This window comes from Orycteropus afer, unplaced genomic scaffold (assembly GCF_000298275.1).
Source record: "Orycteropus afer afer isolate SDZICR_OR568_19922 unplaced genomic scaffold, OryAfe1.0 scaffold00202, whole genome shotgun sequence".
NCBI classification, from domain to species: domain Eukaryota; kingdom Metazoa; phylum Chordata; class Mammalia; order Tubulidentata; family Orycteropodidae; genus Orycteropus; species Orycteropus afer.
In genome coordinates, this window is record NW_006921789.1 from 3406820 (window position 1) to 3423863 (window position 17044).

Consider the following 17044-nt stretch of genomic DNA (forward strand, 5'->3'; position numbering starts at 1 on the left):
AAAACCCAATGAGGGTCACTATGATTCATAATCAACTCAGTGGCAGTGAGTTTGGTTTGGTTTTGGTTATACCAAACATATATATATATATATATATATATATATATGCAGTAGATATTTTTAAGAGACCAATAGAAAAAAAAAAAAAATCAAATTTGTGTTTCTTGATCGTATGATACCAAAATCTCTAACTGTTGTTGTAGAGTCAATTCTTATTCATAGTGACCCTATAGGACAGAGTGCAGAGCTGCCCCATAGACTTTCCAAGACTATAAATCTTTACAGCAGAAAACTGCTACATCTTTCTCCTGCAGAGTGGCTGGTGGGTTCAAACTGCCTATCTTTTAGTTAACAGCCAAGTGCTTAACCACTGTGCCACCATAGCTCCTCTGGATCAGATTGTACATATTTTAGAAAGAAAACTTCACTTCTTAAAATATCACTTCTTCTTAAGGACAGCAGATAGACTATGACAAGTCAGAAAAGTAAAATAATCAGTATTTTTCTCATACAATACAAATGTCCAATTACAAATTTACTTACTGAGTAAATCCATAACATGGAACTCAATCTATTTACATTATTATTATTATCAATCACCTCTTTCTCTGCATACTCTACATCTGGAAGATCTCCCTAAATGGGTTCTCTTAACCATAGGAGTCCCTGAGGAGTTCAGTCTGAAGTCCAATTCCAAGAACAGGTACACAAAAGATAGGGTAGATAATCATAGGTAAACAGAGCACACCAAAGTGCTATAGTATAAAGAAGCTTGAACTATAAGGTTATGGCTGTTGCTCTTTTTTCCTTTTGCAGCATTTTCACCGCAGGAATCTATTTTTATAATTGTCTTCTGAACTTGAAGTTTCTTTTTTGGGGGAAAAAAAAAAAGTATGTGTGTGTATATATATACACTGGGCTATATACTTTTGTGAAAGATTTACCACCTCGGAAACCCAAAGGGGGTTGCTATGAGTCAGAACCAACTCTATGGCAGTGAGTTTTGTTTTGTTTTGTTTTGTTTTATACCTGTGGATGTGATCCTGTTTGGAAATGGGGTTTTCTTTTGTAATGTTAACGAGGTCATAGCAGTGTAGGGTGGATTGTAAAACTAATCACCTCTGAGTTATAAAAAGAATAGGACAGACACAAAGACACACACAGGGGAAGACATGCCATGTGAGGATCATTTATAAGACAAGAAACACCAAAGAACCAAGGAATATGCCAGGCTACTGACAAGGAAGAAGTAGACATGGCTAAGATACTGATTTGGACTTTTAACCTCCAAAAGAGTGAGAAAATGAATTTCTGTTCTTTAATGCCATCTACTTATGGTATTTGTGTTACAACAGCACTAGGAAACTAAGGTATTCTGAAGACAAATATATTTCAGGTTCTCTAATACTAACAAATAAATAAAATTTGATAGCTCAGAGCCCAAATTCTTCACATCTGGGAATGTTTTGAGCATGTTTAGTATGTACCTGATTTAATGTCTGTCAGATTCAATCTTTATATCTAACTATAATTTTACTGTATATGGTTTCATAATCTGTAGAAATATTTTTGAGAAAAAGGAAGAGTAGAAATGATTCAGTGAATTAATTATGTCATTAATTGCTTTCTTATATATCAAGATGATCTGTTATGGGGAAATATTACTAAGAGAATATGCAGAATTTATGTATTTGAATGAAAATCAGTTGGGAATCAGAGAAAAGTTATACAAGCCTACTTTGTGGTCCTCTAAGATACTCATCCAGAAGAGAAACTCAAATATGCAAACTATCAACTTTTGGCTTTGGTAAATATTATACATTGACTCTAAAATAAAAGAGGCAAATATATACATTCTGAAAATCAAATTTCTTATGACTTAAATAAAATTGTGGTATATTTCAAGGGAAAATACTATATACTAAAGCAGTTGTTTTATTTATGTTAATAAGGCATAATGCATATTTCTTAAAATTAATTTTCACACAAACTTAACTATCTTAATTAAATAAGAATCACTACATCATTTCCTCTATTGTCAGAAAAAAATGATGCTAAGCATTGTGATATTACCACAAAATTTCTTTCTATTAACTTATTTCAGTTTGTGTATGTTGCCTATTCTCTAAACAAACATAGAAAAGGTGTTTTGTTTTTTTTTTTTTAAATAAATAAATAAATAGCTCAAATGAAAGAAACAGCAAATACCAGAACAGATATTACCATTTTTCTTGGATATGTCTCATTGCAGGGATATAGTTCAGCTTTATTAAGGTTTCTAAATGGTGTTTTATAAACTTATTTCATATATATAAATATAACATATATATGTATCTATATATGTATCTATCTATATTATATAGATATAATATTATTATATATATATATATATATATATATATATATATATATATCGAGTCCAGGTATGTGTTGCTCAATGTCCACTTTATCTTCTTTGTCAGAATGTTATGTGATTTGGACATTGTGCAAATAACTGTATCCATTGGGCAAGGGGCCCCTAGGCACACTGGCCCAGAGGCTGCTGTGCAGTGCAGACAGCTGGAGGGGCAACTCCAGCTGTGGATACCTCAGTTGAGTGCTCTGCCCTGTCCTGTCTAGCTGTCATTGCCTTCTCTGCTAAGGCACTACCTGGAAGTCAGGCCTGAGCCACTTCCTGGAAAGGCCAGCTGCAGATGAGAACCTACCTGAGGAGAGGATGGTGTGGGCCAAGGGAGCCAAGGACTCCTGAGCCAAGGCTGAGGTACAAGGGGGATGGTGCATACCTTCCCTTTGGCACCCTAACAGAACACACTGGGCAAGAATGAGGACTAGACCCTCCAAATTTGGGGACCGGAGGGGAACTGGGATTGGGAGTTTGAGCCCAGGCTGCCATCCCCACAGAGTAGGATGTCTTCTGGGCTATGCACAGCAACCAGGCAGAAGAATGGAGTTTGTTCAAGATGAGGGTCTAGAATCCTGGCACTCAGACACCTATGTATCCAGCACACTGACTATGACATCAGTTGTTGCCTGAGCAGATATGAAGTGACGTATACCTGTATTTCAAAGAAAGACATTGGAAAGGGAAAGAGAAAGAATAAAGAATGCAATAAATAAAGAATTGCAAATGATCTTGCAGTGCATTTTTAAGGCAAAGCAGTGGAAGTGAGTGAAACATCAAGCATCCTGGCACCAAGTTACCTGAAGATGCAGAAGTACTTCTTTGGCTCCTTATGAAGGAAACATGAGAGGGAAGAAAGGATAGATTATCAGCAAAAATCAAACCCTCATGTTCCTTTGGAACAGAAAAGAAAAACTGATCCTGAGCAAAGAAAAGCCTATGTCTATTAGAAAAGAAAAGAAAGTATTGTGATTATTACTTTATGTCTTAGTTTCTTAGTGCTGACATAACAAACCACACCATAACCAAATGGTTTTATCTTCTACTACTAAAAAAAAAAAAACAAAACTACTGCCATTGAGTCTGTTTCTGACTCACAGCTGCAGGCAATCCTTGGTGTCCCTGGCTTGTAGATGAATCTGGATAACTTCTTCACATGGCATCTGGCATCTTCTCCTTGTATGTGTGAGTATCTGTCTACTCTGCTTTTTTTCAAAAGACACCACTCAGAAGGGATTGGGTTTAGGAACAACAATACCTAAGGCACTTGACTGCTAACCAGAAGGCTGGTGGTTCAAACCCACCAGCCACTCCTCGGAAGGAAGGTTGGGCAATCTACTTCCATATTGATACTTCCTGGGAAACCTAAAGAGCAGCTGCTATGAGTAGGATCCAACTCCACGGCCTTGAGTTCACGACCAAAGTGACTTTATTAGCATAACAAAATAAAATTTTTATTCCAATTTCCAATTTCCTAACTGTTGTATTGTGAATAGGGTCCTCTTGTATTCACAATACAAGAGTTAGGATTTCAACATAAAATTTTGGGGACACAATTCAATCTATAATATATTGCATGGTTTTTCCCAGGGATGTAGTTAAGGAAGGAAAGGGCAGGTGAGGAAGAGAACTTTTCATGACTCCAGAAATCCCACATTCTACAAATGGAATTTATGTAGCTAAGGGCCAGTCAGACTCTCTAGGATTCTTCCCATTGTACTTGAAATTTCATCAGACAGTTTTGCTCATTTAATTCAGAGAGAGAACTTTGCCTGGTTGTTTGTGGGTGGTCTGTTTGTTTGGATTTCTGCATTTTTCCACAGCTGCTTGTTTTAACGATTTGTTTTGCTACTAATTATCTTACATAGTTTTAAGTGATTTGAAAGTACTTTATCTGCCTTTAATTTTAACACAGTAAATTTATGAAAAGAAAAGGAAAAATAAATAAAATAACATGGCTAGCATAAGAGGCTTGGAGTGACCTTACTGGGAACCCTCATCTACATTTCACTTCTACAAATACTCCCCCCCTTTTTTTAAGCATATTTTTCTTATTAGAACTACAATATATAGAAATTGGAACTTCTCTCTTCCTCTGGTTTTCACTCCTATTACCCTCTCTGACTGAGACTCTGCCTGTTCATCCATTCTATAACCACAAAGGATCAATAGCTTTTGAACCTTCAGATGCAATATAAAGTTATTCAACAATTATCTACTGAACAATGGGAAAAGGATATTCTAGGCTTTGGAAAGATGAACAATAATAATAATCTGTCTTGGAAGAAGTACAATGGGAATGGTCCTTAGAAACAAGAATGGCCAGATGTTGTCTCATCTACTTTGGTCATGTTGCCACAGGGATCAGACCTGGAGAAGGATGTTTGGTAAAATATAGAGTCAACAAAAATAGGGGAAGACCCTGAATGAGATGGTGTGATACAGTGGCTGTAACAATGGGCTCAAGCATAGCAAGGATTAATAGGTGGTGCAGGACTGGCAGTGTTTCGTTCTGTTGTACACAGAGTCACTGTGAGTCAGAGGCAAGGTGATGGCACCTAACAACAACAACAACAAAGGAAAATAAGAAAAAATTTGGGGATTATAAATAAAATATATAGCATTTTAAACCAGAGATGTCATTGTGACTTTTGACTTGGTAACACTTTTTACATTGGAAGAACATGAATGGCCTCTCTGAAGAGATGACATTTAGACCAAAATGAGAAGAGTCAGGAACCAGCTTCACAAAGATTTGGGGCAGAGTGAGAAGCAAACATAAGGTCCCTAATATGAGGATGAATTTGGTGTGTACATGGAACAAAAGATGACTGGGACACAGAGGAAGATCATTCTGAGACGAATTAAGAGATGAAGTTCCAGATCTGGTCACACAGGGTTTTGGAAAAAGGCAGGAGGGAGTTTGAATTTTCTTCTAAGAGAATAATGGGAAGCTTTTGGAGGATGTTAAGCAGAGAACAGAGGTGGTATAATTTGTGTTTATAAAACATAAATATGCAGACAATGGATTATAGCTGGGGAGCAAAAGTGATAGAGGGAGATAATCTATGAAGTTCAAGTAGACTTGGATTTGTTTTACAAATGAAGAAATGGAATAAAAGAGACCAGGATGAATTTTGTAATGATACAGTAAGACACGCTGATGAACTAGATGTTGAACATAAAGGAGTGAGGCAAATCAAGGACAACTCACAGCATATTTTTTGGAGCATCTAGATGGATGGCAGTGCTAGGATCAGCGGCATAGCATTGTGTTTCAGGAAGGTGCCAAGGTAAAATTTCTGTCTTCTCAATTTGAACATTGTGCAACCTCTATTCATTTGTTGGTATGTTCATAAATGGGGAAAATAACACCTATAAGTTGTAGGGTTGTTGTGAGAATTTAATTAGATTATCTACATAAAATGCTCAGAGCATCTTTTGGAATATATTCAATAATTAATGAATGTGACTATAAATATTGCTGTTGATGCATTAATTACTATAATGTAGATGTGGAAAACGATGAAATAAGAAGGTCTGAGAGTGAAAAATTAATGCCTTTTGTTCTTCTTGTTGTTAGGTGCTGTCGAGTCAATTTGACTCATAGAAACCCCATGGACAACAGAATGAAACATTGCCCAGTGCTGTGCCATCCTCACAATCCTTGCTATGCTTGAGCCCATTGTAGCAGTCACTGTGTCAATTCATCTCATTGAGGGTCTTCCCCTTTTTCTTGGACCTTCCATTTTACCAAGCATGACATCCTTCTCCAGGATATCCTACATTTTGTTGTTGTTGTTGTTATGTGTCCTCTTTTTCAGTCAGGTTAAATTGGAGATATTCATTAGATGGAGATGTCTGCAGGCAGGCAGAAACACACACACACACACACACACACATATGAGCTAAGGCACTTGACTGCTAATCAGAAGGCTGGCTGGCAGTTCAAATCCACCAGCCACTCCTTGGAAGGAAGATGGGGCAATCTACTTCTGTAGTGATACTGCCTCGGAAACCCAAGGTGGGGTTGCTGTGAGTCGGGTCCTACTCGACAGCACATAACAACAACAATATATATATTGTTCCAAGGAATGGCCAGTCCTGAAGATTTTAGAAGTCACTTTCATAGAGGTGGCATTTAGAACCATGGATGAAATTGCCTAGGGAGATATTGTAGACAGAGAAAGGAAGGAAGCCAGTGTTCTGTTGAATGATACTCCAAGATAGTAAGTTAGGGTAGGAGAGGAGGAGCCAGCAAAGGAATTAAGAAGGAATAAGAGAATGAGGTAAGAGAAAATGAAGAGGTGATGCCAAGAAAAGAAACATGCCAAGAAGGGACTAGTTATTTGTGCTCTGTTCTCTGGAGAGATCAAGTCAACTAACAACAGATAAGCAACCAAAAGAATTGGCTCTTAGGAATCTTGGCAAATGCTCTCAGAGCACAAGGAATGGAAACTTGAACGTCATATCTGAAGAGAAATTTCTGAATCTCTTTCTCTCTCTCTCTCTCTCTCATTGCACTTACTATTTCTCTCGTACTTATCCTATAAGTAATTGTAAAGAAATTATTTTTATACAAAATCATTATCTATCTAAATTATATCATTGTGCAATAATTCATTCATTTCCTATCTTCTCTAATAGTTTGTAATCTACCAGATGACAAGGATTATATCTCTTATTTTGTACAATATCCTTAATAAGCTACAGAATGTCTGATACATAATATTGCAAAACTTACATTGAATGTATGAATGGCTAAATTAGTAGACGAATGAGTGACCATCACATGACTATCTTGGAAATATTTTTTCCCCCTTCTTTTCCTAACATTTAAACAAACTGAGTAAATACCATTTACTTAAAATACCATCTTGACATAATTTTGAAAATCTGCCTGGAAGTCATTTCATTCCCCTTCTTGAGCAACTGAGTAAATCCATTCCTGCAACTACTCCCCTATCAGATTCTCACACTTCTGGGCACTATGCACTCATCCAGGTACAAAACAGCTAGAGAAAACACCTAAACCTGTGAGCATACAGCCTTATTCAAATGCCCAATTCCAGGAAGCCTGCTAACTAGCCCTACCCTACTTGCCATAATATACCCTCTCCTACAATTCAAGTTTGTTTTAACTTTGTCCCAGGATGCAACCCCCTTTATGTCCCTGTATCTCAAAGTCTTGTACCTCCTTGTCTCTGGGGATTGTGACTATAATACATTTAGTTACTATACATGCCTGCCATGACTACTCTTTCTCAAGTTGTACATAACTTACCAGCCTACAAATTTTCTAGAGCACTGACATAATTACTTTCAGTTTATTTTCAGGTCTTGATATAAATGAATAATTGTTTTTATTGCAAGTCTCTGAAATCATTTTGGAGAATGAAAATCATGAACTGAGTTAACTTTGTACTGCATGATTATCTAGAGGTTTTTTTTTTTTTTTTAAAAAAAAAAAAGGACAAAAATATCTTTACTTCAGGAGCTTATCTTAGCACTCAATCTAAAATTGATTATCATCTAGCCCTTATTAAAACATAGTTTACACAACTTGTATTTGAGAGAAGAAATCTATGGAATAAGTTAACCATTGCTTGCCCTAAATTGGTTTTAGCCCTAACATATTGTCAATGAAATCATCAAATATCTTACTCAACATTTGCTTAGCTCTTTGTCCAAATTTCAAAAGTTGTGAGCATTTATTATTATGCCCTTGGCTTTTATGGAGAGTTAAAGCAAATAATCATGTATTAAAAATATTTCTACATCTTATAATGATATGACGATACTATCACAGGATCCTTATATTCTTCAGTGTTCCAAATAAAAATGACTCATATGATCAATTTCTCTATAGTAGACTGTGGGAAAAAAAGTTTTTATGTATTTTGTATACATTTTTTCTGATTAATATTTCCATTTCCTTTATCTGATAATGAAATTATAAAAGTCAGTCCATTATCCTTTTTATCTTGCTTTTGGGAAACTCAGATATACATTTATTTTCAAATACAGTACATATTTATGGCCTAAGTTTCTGCATCTTTTTTGTCTATTATATGTACCCAAACCAAACCCACTTCCAGTTTTAGAGACCCTTACTGGGTTTCCAAGCTGTAAATCTTTACAGCAATAGATTGGCTCATCTTCCTCCTGTGGAGTGGCTGGTGGCTTCGAACCACCTACCTGTTCTTTAGCAAACCAATGCCTTAACTAAAGCACTACCAAAGCTTCCAATATTGTATATATTCCTATCCAAATATGATTTTTGTAATCTATTTATTTATGTGCTTTTGTCAAAAATTACCTCTACTTTCTGAAGTAGAAAAAGGTATGACAAATAAAAATGAAAAGAAAGAATATGCTGTCTTCCCTTCAGTTAATTCTTAACATAGTCTACTCTTCATGGTTTTACTCAACCATTCTTTTGTAAGGAGCCTTACTGGCACAGTGGTTAAGAGCTTGGCTGCTAACTGAAAGGTTGGCAGTTTGTACCTTCCCAGTTGCTCCATGGAAGAAAGACCTGGCAATCTGCTCCTGCAAAGACTACAGCCTAGAAGAACCTATGGGAAAATTCTATACTGTCCTATAGGGTTGCTAGGAATTAGAGTAAACTCAATGGCATCTAACAGCAACAGCACCAATTCCATGAAACCATTTTCATTTCTTCAAAAACAGACTTTCCCACTACCTCCCCAGAATATATTTTGTTGCATAACAGGTCATTATCCTCTTATGAAGTTTGATATCTGATTATATAATAGAATCATATTTAATATTATATATTAATCATATACAAGATTATGTTTTAGAATTTAGAGCCAGACAGCAACAAAAATAAAAACAAAAAAAACAATAACAACAAAAAAAGCATTGTACCACTTGAGGAATTAATATTTATACATTTTTTTAATCATGAGCATTGTGGAAACATTAGCATATTTTCTGGTTGCTAAAAACAATAAAAACAAACTCACTGCCATTGAGTCTGGCTGCTAGCCTGCTCAAATTAAAATACGAACTTAATTACTGCACCCATATTGATTTATCTGATTACAATATTTTTCCACAAATAGCGCACTCACATAAATAGCATGCACACATATATGACATGAAGAAATGATGAAATAATGTAAAAAAGTTCTGGCATAGTGTGCCCATGCATATAACATGCATGTCTCTTGACATTTCCAGAAGTGTGAATTTTACCCTCATTCAATAGTCCAAAAATGTTACTTCTGACTATATTTTTATAGTAATGTATAAGTCATGGTCAAGAAGTTTTGAATTAAGTTTGGTATTACCTCAGGATTCCAAAAATAAGCAACTGCAACTGCATTTGTTTCCATTAACTGATGTTGATAATTATCTCCCTGTCACTTCTGAGTCATCAATCAGAACCTAGAATGTACTGAAGCCTACACATAAATCACATGCTATCAGTTGGAAGCATAAAAAAAGCAAAGCCTGCGCTGGCATAAATGACATTGAGTAGCTATCAATAGGAATCTGGATTCAATCTGCATTGGCATAATTATCACAGTCATCTTCTAACTCTGGCTTTTATTGAAGGAGTAAACAGAACAAAACTGATACATGATTACACTTGGCTCTACAGTTGAATGTGAAGATCTTACCAGATGATCTTAACTGAAATCCATTAAGTTATGTTAGGTCTGCTTATTTCACAGTCTAATTATGTCTTATTAGCGCCGATATCTTTGATCAATGCTCATGAGTCACCTTAGTCATATGCTTGAAAATATATAATAAGACCCTTGCTTCTTGTGCACCTCACATTTGAATTTTGCAATGTCTTTTCTGGAATCTGCCAATTATCGATTATATTGTGCATATTCTTCCAGTTTATAGATCTAAATGTTAGAACCTTTAAGGATCATGTTAGGAATTAAATGCAAGACCTACAACTGTTGACTTCAAACAGAAAGTCATTGCAAGAATGGAAAAACAAGCAATAGAGTGGGAGTGAGGGAGTTCGAGTTTGGAGAGTCATCCATTTGTGAAGGAAGAAAGAAAAAAAAAGAGCTGGAGAAAGTGAATCAGCAAAAATGCACACATCATGAGTGCAAAGCAAAATGTCCTGAGATGGAAAACTATAAAGAGTGGATCATGTTTGGAAGAGAACAAAATCTAGCTGTCTGTACTGGCACAATTCAGATCAAAGCAAACCTTCTGGTAAATTAATGAGGAATCCTAAATTTTAAGAAAAATTTCACCAGGATTTCTAAATTCATGAAAAGGAATGGCTTCTCCATGAGAATGAGAATGAGTCTAAGTTAGCAACTTTTGGCCTCTGAAGGGTTGCAGGGGTTGGATGATGATAATAATGAATTAATAAACTGAAATAGCCTTTTTTTGTTGTTTGTTTTTTTAAAGATTAAAACACAACATTTGCTGGTGACTTTTTTTTTTTCTTTGCTCTGGATTGGAAGAGACCAAGAGTTGCACCTTAGATGGCTACTCACAAGCTTTCAAGACCTCAGTCACTAGTCAACAGAGTATGATCCTTCTAGTTATTTGATCGTATTTGTTGATTTAAAAGAAGGATTATCAAAAATTGTGTTTCAGTCTAAGATTTATGTAAGCAATAAAAAAAATAGCATCATGTTCTCATAGTTTTAGGCCTAAGAGCAATACTTTCTTAGCTCTGTGTGCATTCATAAGCTTTGGTTTCAACAAGGTGTTCCATTTCTGCCATAAGCCCATCCAGTTCAACATTGGTTGCACTTGGTTTAGGAAAATTACCTACCTTAAATGAAGTTTCCAAGAGATCAATTTTATCCTGGTAATATTAAATCCATTGGACAGAAAGCAAATTAAAATTGAAGTCAGCAACATGTAAAAAATTATTGATATACCATGCTTTCAATAAAACTACAGGGGCTGTATGATTTATGAAAACATATAACACACATTATTTGTGTAAAAATATAGCAGTCTATGCTATCTGCCTTTTTGTTGCTCTTATTTATTTCTGTCTTTTTATGTTACATAAATTTACTCTATAACATAAACACATATTTTATATTGTAAAATATTATGAAATCTGAAGTAGAATATTACTTATTATTCTCTGCCTATTATTTCTTTCCTCTTCATTTAGACTTTAAACATTTAAAAATGTTTAAAGATAAGGACTATATTATTCTTACTTTTTTATCCCTTATAAAAGTTGTGAATTTTTGGAAACAGGTATATTCATATAATGTTGCATAATTGATGACTAGTTACACCAAAGTTATATTTATTTCTGTAATTTTCTGATAATACTTTAAATATTATTAATGCAGAGATAATCTGGTTATAAGCAACCTCAAATATTATTAACCATACCTGATAAATTTTTGTGTTCTTTAACATCAATCTATAGTAAACTTAACAAAAATATTCTTGTTTTAAATGGTTTATCCCTTCATGGGAATATAAAATAAACTAAATATAATTCTTCAAATATAGGTAGATGAGCTAGCACTCTGAATTATTTTTTCCATGAGGGTTGGTACAAACATTACTAAAGTAACATGTTTAATTAAAACCTTTTCCAAAATATTGCTGTTTTCAAATATTAGTTCTTCTGAAATCTTCACAACTTTTTTTTAAAGTAAATTACATAGGTAGGAATTATGAATTGCATAATGACTTCAATATATCCATATCAAGAGAAGAACAATTTATCAAACTTTGATAAGATAAAAATATTATCTTAGCTATTAAAAGCATCATAAAACTTTTCCTTTTTCTACAAAGATATATTTTAAACTTATTCTAAATTTAGAGAGATGGTAGAAACATTTTAACACTAAATTACATGTATTATTTTTCTTTTTTAAGATTTGAATATGTTATCATTTACATGGTTTCCTTTTTAAAAAATGTTATCATTTACATGGTTTCCTTTTTAAAAAATGTTGATTGTAGATCCTCTCATCTCAATATCTGAATAATTTATATCAGATTCTCTCCCAATTACTGTCCATCTGCAGAATTACTCTTATTTAGTTACAATCATAGCATTTAATATAGACTATTTTCCTTTTTTAAAGAACACATAAAATATTTTTTGCAATAATTCCCCATATGATAATTTGTATTGACCATAAGCTACAGTATTTAAAAATATGTCTCTATTAACAATTATTCACATAAAGCAAGAGTTTACATCAAAATTAGCTGAAGACAAAGATTGTATATAGCAAGAAGTAAAAGAAAGTCTAAACATTCAGAGCATAAGGACATAAGAAATTGAATAAGACAGATTTACAGAGAATTCTAAGATGAAACTGGAGAAGCAAGTCAAAAAGGTAGAGCCTTGTATTCCCTGCCTTTGATCCAATTGAAATAACAGGGTTTTCATTACTGCCAACAGTATTTCCAGGGGAAAAAACACAAAAACTCAATAATATCTGCACTACCACAGAAATTGCCTGACTTCCTTGCTTCAACAGGAAGAATCATCAGAAAGAATCAATCTCTACATCATGTTGTGATGTAGAGGGCCAGCAAAAGTGAGGGAGATCCTTGGTGAGATGAATTGACACTGTAGCTGGAAGGATAGATTTAAACTTATTGAACTGGGCCATACCTCTTTCTGTTGTACATAAAGCTACCATCAGTCAGAGATGACTTGATGGCAGCTATATATCTATGTATATATTACCTCCCAGAGTACAACATAGCAGTTTCCTCATTGAGGAATTAACTCTGACCCATGATTAGTTTCTCCAGAACAGTGCTATAAGAGGTACTTCTTTGTTGTGTGCTAGAACTACAATATGCAGATTATACAATCTTGCTTTCTGAAAGTGAAGAGGACTTGAGGCACTTACTGATGAAGGTCAAAGACTAGTCTTCAGTATGGGTCACACCTCAACATAAAGAAAACACAATTCTTCACAACAGGACCAATAAACAAAATTACAATAAACAGAAAATACTGATGTCATAAACTTAATTTTACTTGGATCTATCATCAATACTCATGGAAGCATCAGTCAAGAAATCAAAGGACATATTGCACTGGGCAAATCTGCTGAAAAAAAACCTCTATAAACAGTTAAACAACGAAGTTGTCACTTTGAGGACTAAAGTGAGTCTGACCCAAATCATGACATATCCAATTACCTCACATACTTGCATAACCTGCATGAATAAGGAAAATCAAAGAAGAATTGGTGCCTTTGCATTATAGTGTTGCCAAGGAATATTGAATATATCAGACTGTCAGAAGAATGAACAAATCTGTGTTTGAAGAAGTATAGCCAGAATGTGCCTTAGAAGGGAGAATGATGAGACATCATGTCACATACTTTGGACATGTTATCATAAAGGACAAGTCCTTGGAGAAGAACATCAGGTTTGGTAGAGCAGAGGGCCAGAGAAAAAAAAACAGACCTTCAACGAAATGGACTGACACAGTGGGTGCAATGATGGGCTCAATATAGCAACTATTGTGAGGATAGCACAGGACCAGGCAATACTTTGTTCTGCCATATATAAATTGGAACTGATAACAGCACCTAACAGCAGATCTAATCTGTAATGAAGAAAACACTTCTTAACATGAAATGCTTTAAACTGGAACATTGGCTGCTAAATAACTATGAATTTTACAACTGAATGTTGTCACATTTTTACTTATTGCTAAAATAAAAATAAATAAATAAATAACATGTAATATTTCCCCCTTGAGATGTAAAATTCAAGTTAATATTAACTGCATTACCTGTTTCAGACATTCTGATTTCTTAAGCCTTGCCAGTCATCTGAGAACAATAATCAACGTAATTAGCCAATTTGCACATTTGACCCTAAAACTCTTTTTTGTCATGTAAAGCACAGCTCGGGATTTTTTCTGATGTGGAATCAAATCTTACTTTCTTGCTAATTTCCAACATCCTCCTAAGTGCAAGTAAAGCAGTAATACTTTGGATCCTACAACCAAGAAATTTTGGCTTATCTTGTTACTATTAAACAAATTATTACTAACAATCTTATAGTTGTTTAGTAGTAGTTTTCCTATCACCAGAGCTGTAGGTCTGATTGCAGTGTACACACATGAAAGTGTGCTGAAACAAATGTTACGGTCATTTTATTTTTCATGAACTAATTCATGTAAGTGAATTTTCACAAAGTTCAATGCATATTTCAGAAAGAAAGTGACTAGAATACAACCATTATGAACTATTAGTCCAGAATTAAACTAAAATTGTTTCACTAACATAGAGTTTTTACTTTGTCTTATTGAAAGGAGATCTATAAAGGAAATGTCTTGGAATGATTACTATGTCTTTAAGAGGAACAGAGATGCCCATGAAAGGTTAAATCACTAGATGGCAGTGGAGTCAGAACAAACATTTATTACTGAGAAAATCATTCATCTTTAATGTTGTTTGCCAATATATAGACAAAGCAATTGATTGAGCTCTCCATTTTTTAGCTTCTTAATCTGTTGTCTTGATATCCAATCATTCAGACAGAGGATGTTAAATATAGGACACAAACGTGAAGATAGGATTCAAATTTGATCAAAATCAGGTCCTCATTAATTTGGAACATATTAAAAATAATAAGGGGGAAATTTATAACAACAGAGTATGTTTTAATGAAATCCTTGCTTTATGTGAATACAACCAGTAACAGAAAGATGAAATGGTGAGTTTGGTTAAAAGATTCATAAAAAAAGAAAATTAAAATATGTGACAAAATGGATGTTCAAGTCCTTACAAACACTAGAACAACAATTTGACATTCAATTTCAAAATTTAAAATTCAAACTGGTCATTAGCATCAGAAGTTTCAACTTGAGAAATTCAAATAAACATGAAAATAATAAAAAATAACTGTTGTTGTTGTTATGTGCCCTCGAATTGGACCCAACTCATAGCTACTACTCCTTGGGTTTCCGAGGAGGTATCACTACGGAAGTAGATCACCCAATCTTCCTTACCAAGAGTGGCTGGTGGGTTTAACCGACAGCCTTCTGGTTAGCAATCAAATGCCTTACACACTACATCACCAGAGCTCCCAAATTATGCATTATGTTGTTGTTGTTGTGTAACATTGAGTCGGACCCGACTCATAATGACCCCTCCCCTTGGGCTTCTGAGGCAGTATCATTATGGAAGTAGATTGCCCAACCTTCCTTCCGAGGAATGGCTGGTGGGTTTGAACTTCCAGCCTTCTGGTTAGCAGTCAGGTACCTTAGGCACTATGCTACCAGATCTCCAATAAAAAGAACTAAGCTACCAGTAACATAACCAATATTAAATATGTTGAAGATATTAAAGAGCCTCCTATTAAAATACACTATCAGGAACAGATGACAACACTTAGATATCTCAGAATTATTATGAACCCATTTATACATCTTCTTATATACAGTTTTCATTACAGGGAAGTAATCATCCCTACCCATTGAAATTATAACATCTGAAGCAATACATGATTAGACACTATGGGAAAACCAATGTGTAATTCAATAATGACGCAGAAATATTTTATAACCATATTGATATAATACATCTATAGTATCATCCACCATACTCCACATTTCAAGATAGCAAACTATAGAAGAGCAAGATGACATTACTGTATTGCGAAAACATCTCCTTTTCAAAGACATGCAATCTTGACTGACAAAAATGTTTTAACATTTCCCCCACTCACATTTTTAGGTTAGCATAAACATAACATTATGATTATACAGAAGGAGCTAGAATAATAATAATTAATATTAAAGAGAAAAATGTGCTTATCAACATAGTTAAAATATATTAACAATTTTAAAAAATAAGAAAATAATTCAATTTTCTTTTTCTAAATATTTTGGAGAGAGAGGTGAGTCTTTGCCCCAAATAACATTATAAATTCCAACTCCTTAAATCTATAGACCAGGATAATTTGTGAACAATTAAGATTGAAAAACAAAATATTTTGTGGATGAATTTTATATTTTTAGCAAATCTGATTAACTGAACTATCACAGATAAAAGTGTTTTTTATTCAATGGTAGAGTAACTTTCCTGTCTCAAACTGTGACAGTGCTATCAAAAATGAACTTACACAAATTGAATAACAATTTTATCTTCTTAAAAGTGGTTTACTCAATAAAACAACATGCCTAACTCAAAGTAAATAAGTTGTTTCATAAATAATATTTCTATTTTCAAAATAAATTACTCCGAGATTCATACATATATTATGAATTGAACTCTGTGCCATTTCATGAAATCAGTGAATGCTTTTAAAATTAAGTAATTCATTTAAAGCATTCAGATAAAATATTCTGAATTATTATTGGACCAAACTTAATAACAAAAGTCCACAACATGTACTGCAATAGCAAACAAACTATTCACTACCTGTGTGTATACATATTATTGAAGAGAATAATAAACTTGTTTCTAAGCCCATTGCAAACCTCAGGCAATTTTATAGCATTGTAAAAAAGAAAAGTAGAGGAAGGAAAAATGTGTCCAGGGACTAAATCTCTTCAGCAAAACCTTGCCACTGTTGCCTTTCACAGTTTTATAAAGCCAAACTAGAGGAACAATCATCAACAATGTGAATACATTCTTTACCTTTTAGTTTCAAATCTTAAAATCAATTGTA

The 17044-nt window shown here is 34.1% G+C and overlaps 1 protein-coding gene across 1 annotated transcript in view; it reads right to left on the minus strand.

Annotated features, from left to right (window-relative positions):
* NLGN1 (neuroligin 1) overlaps nucleotides 1–17044 on the minus strand; it is a 1064733-nt gene that overhangs the window by 668983 nt on the left and 378706 nt on the right. The gene's annotated exons all lie outside the window — the stretch shown is intronic.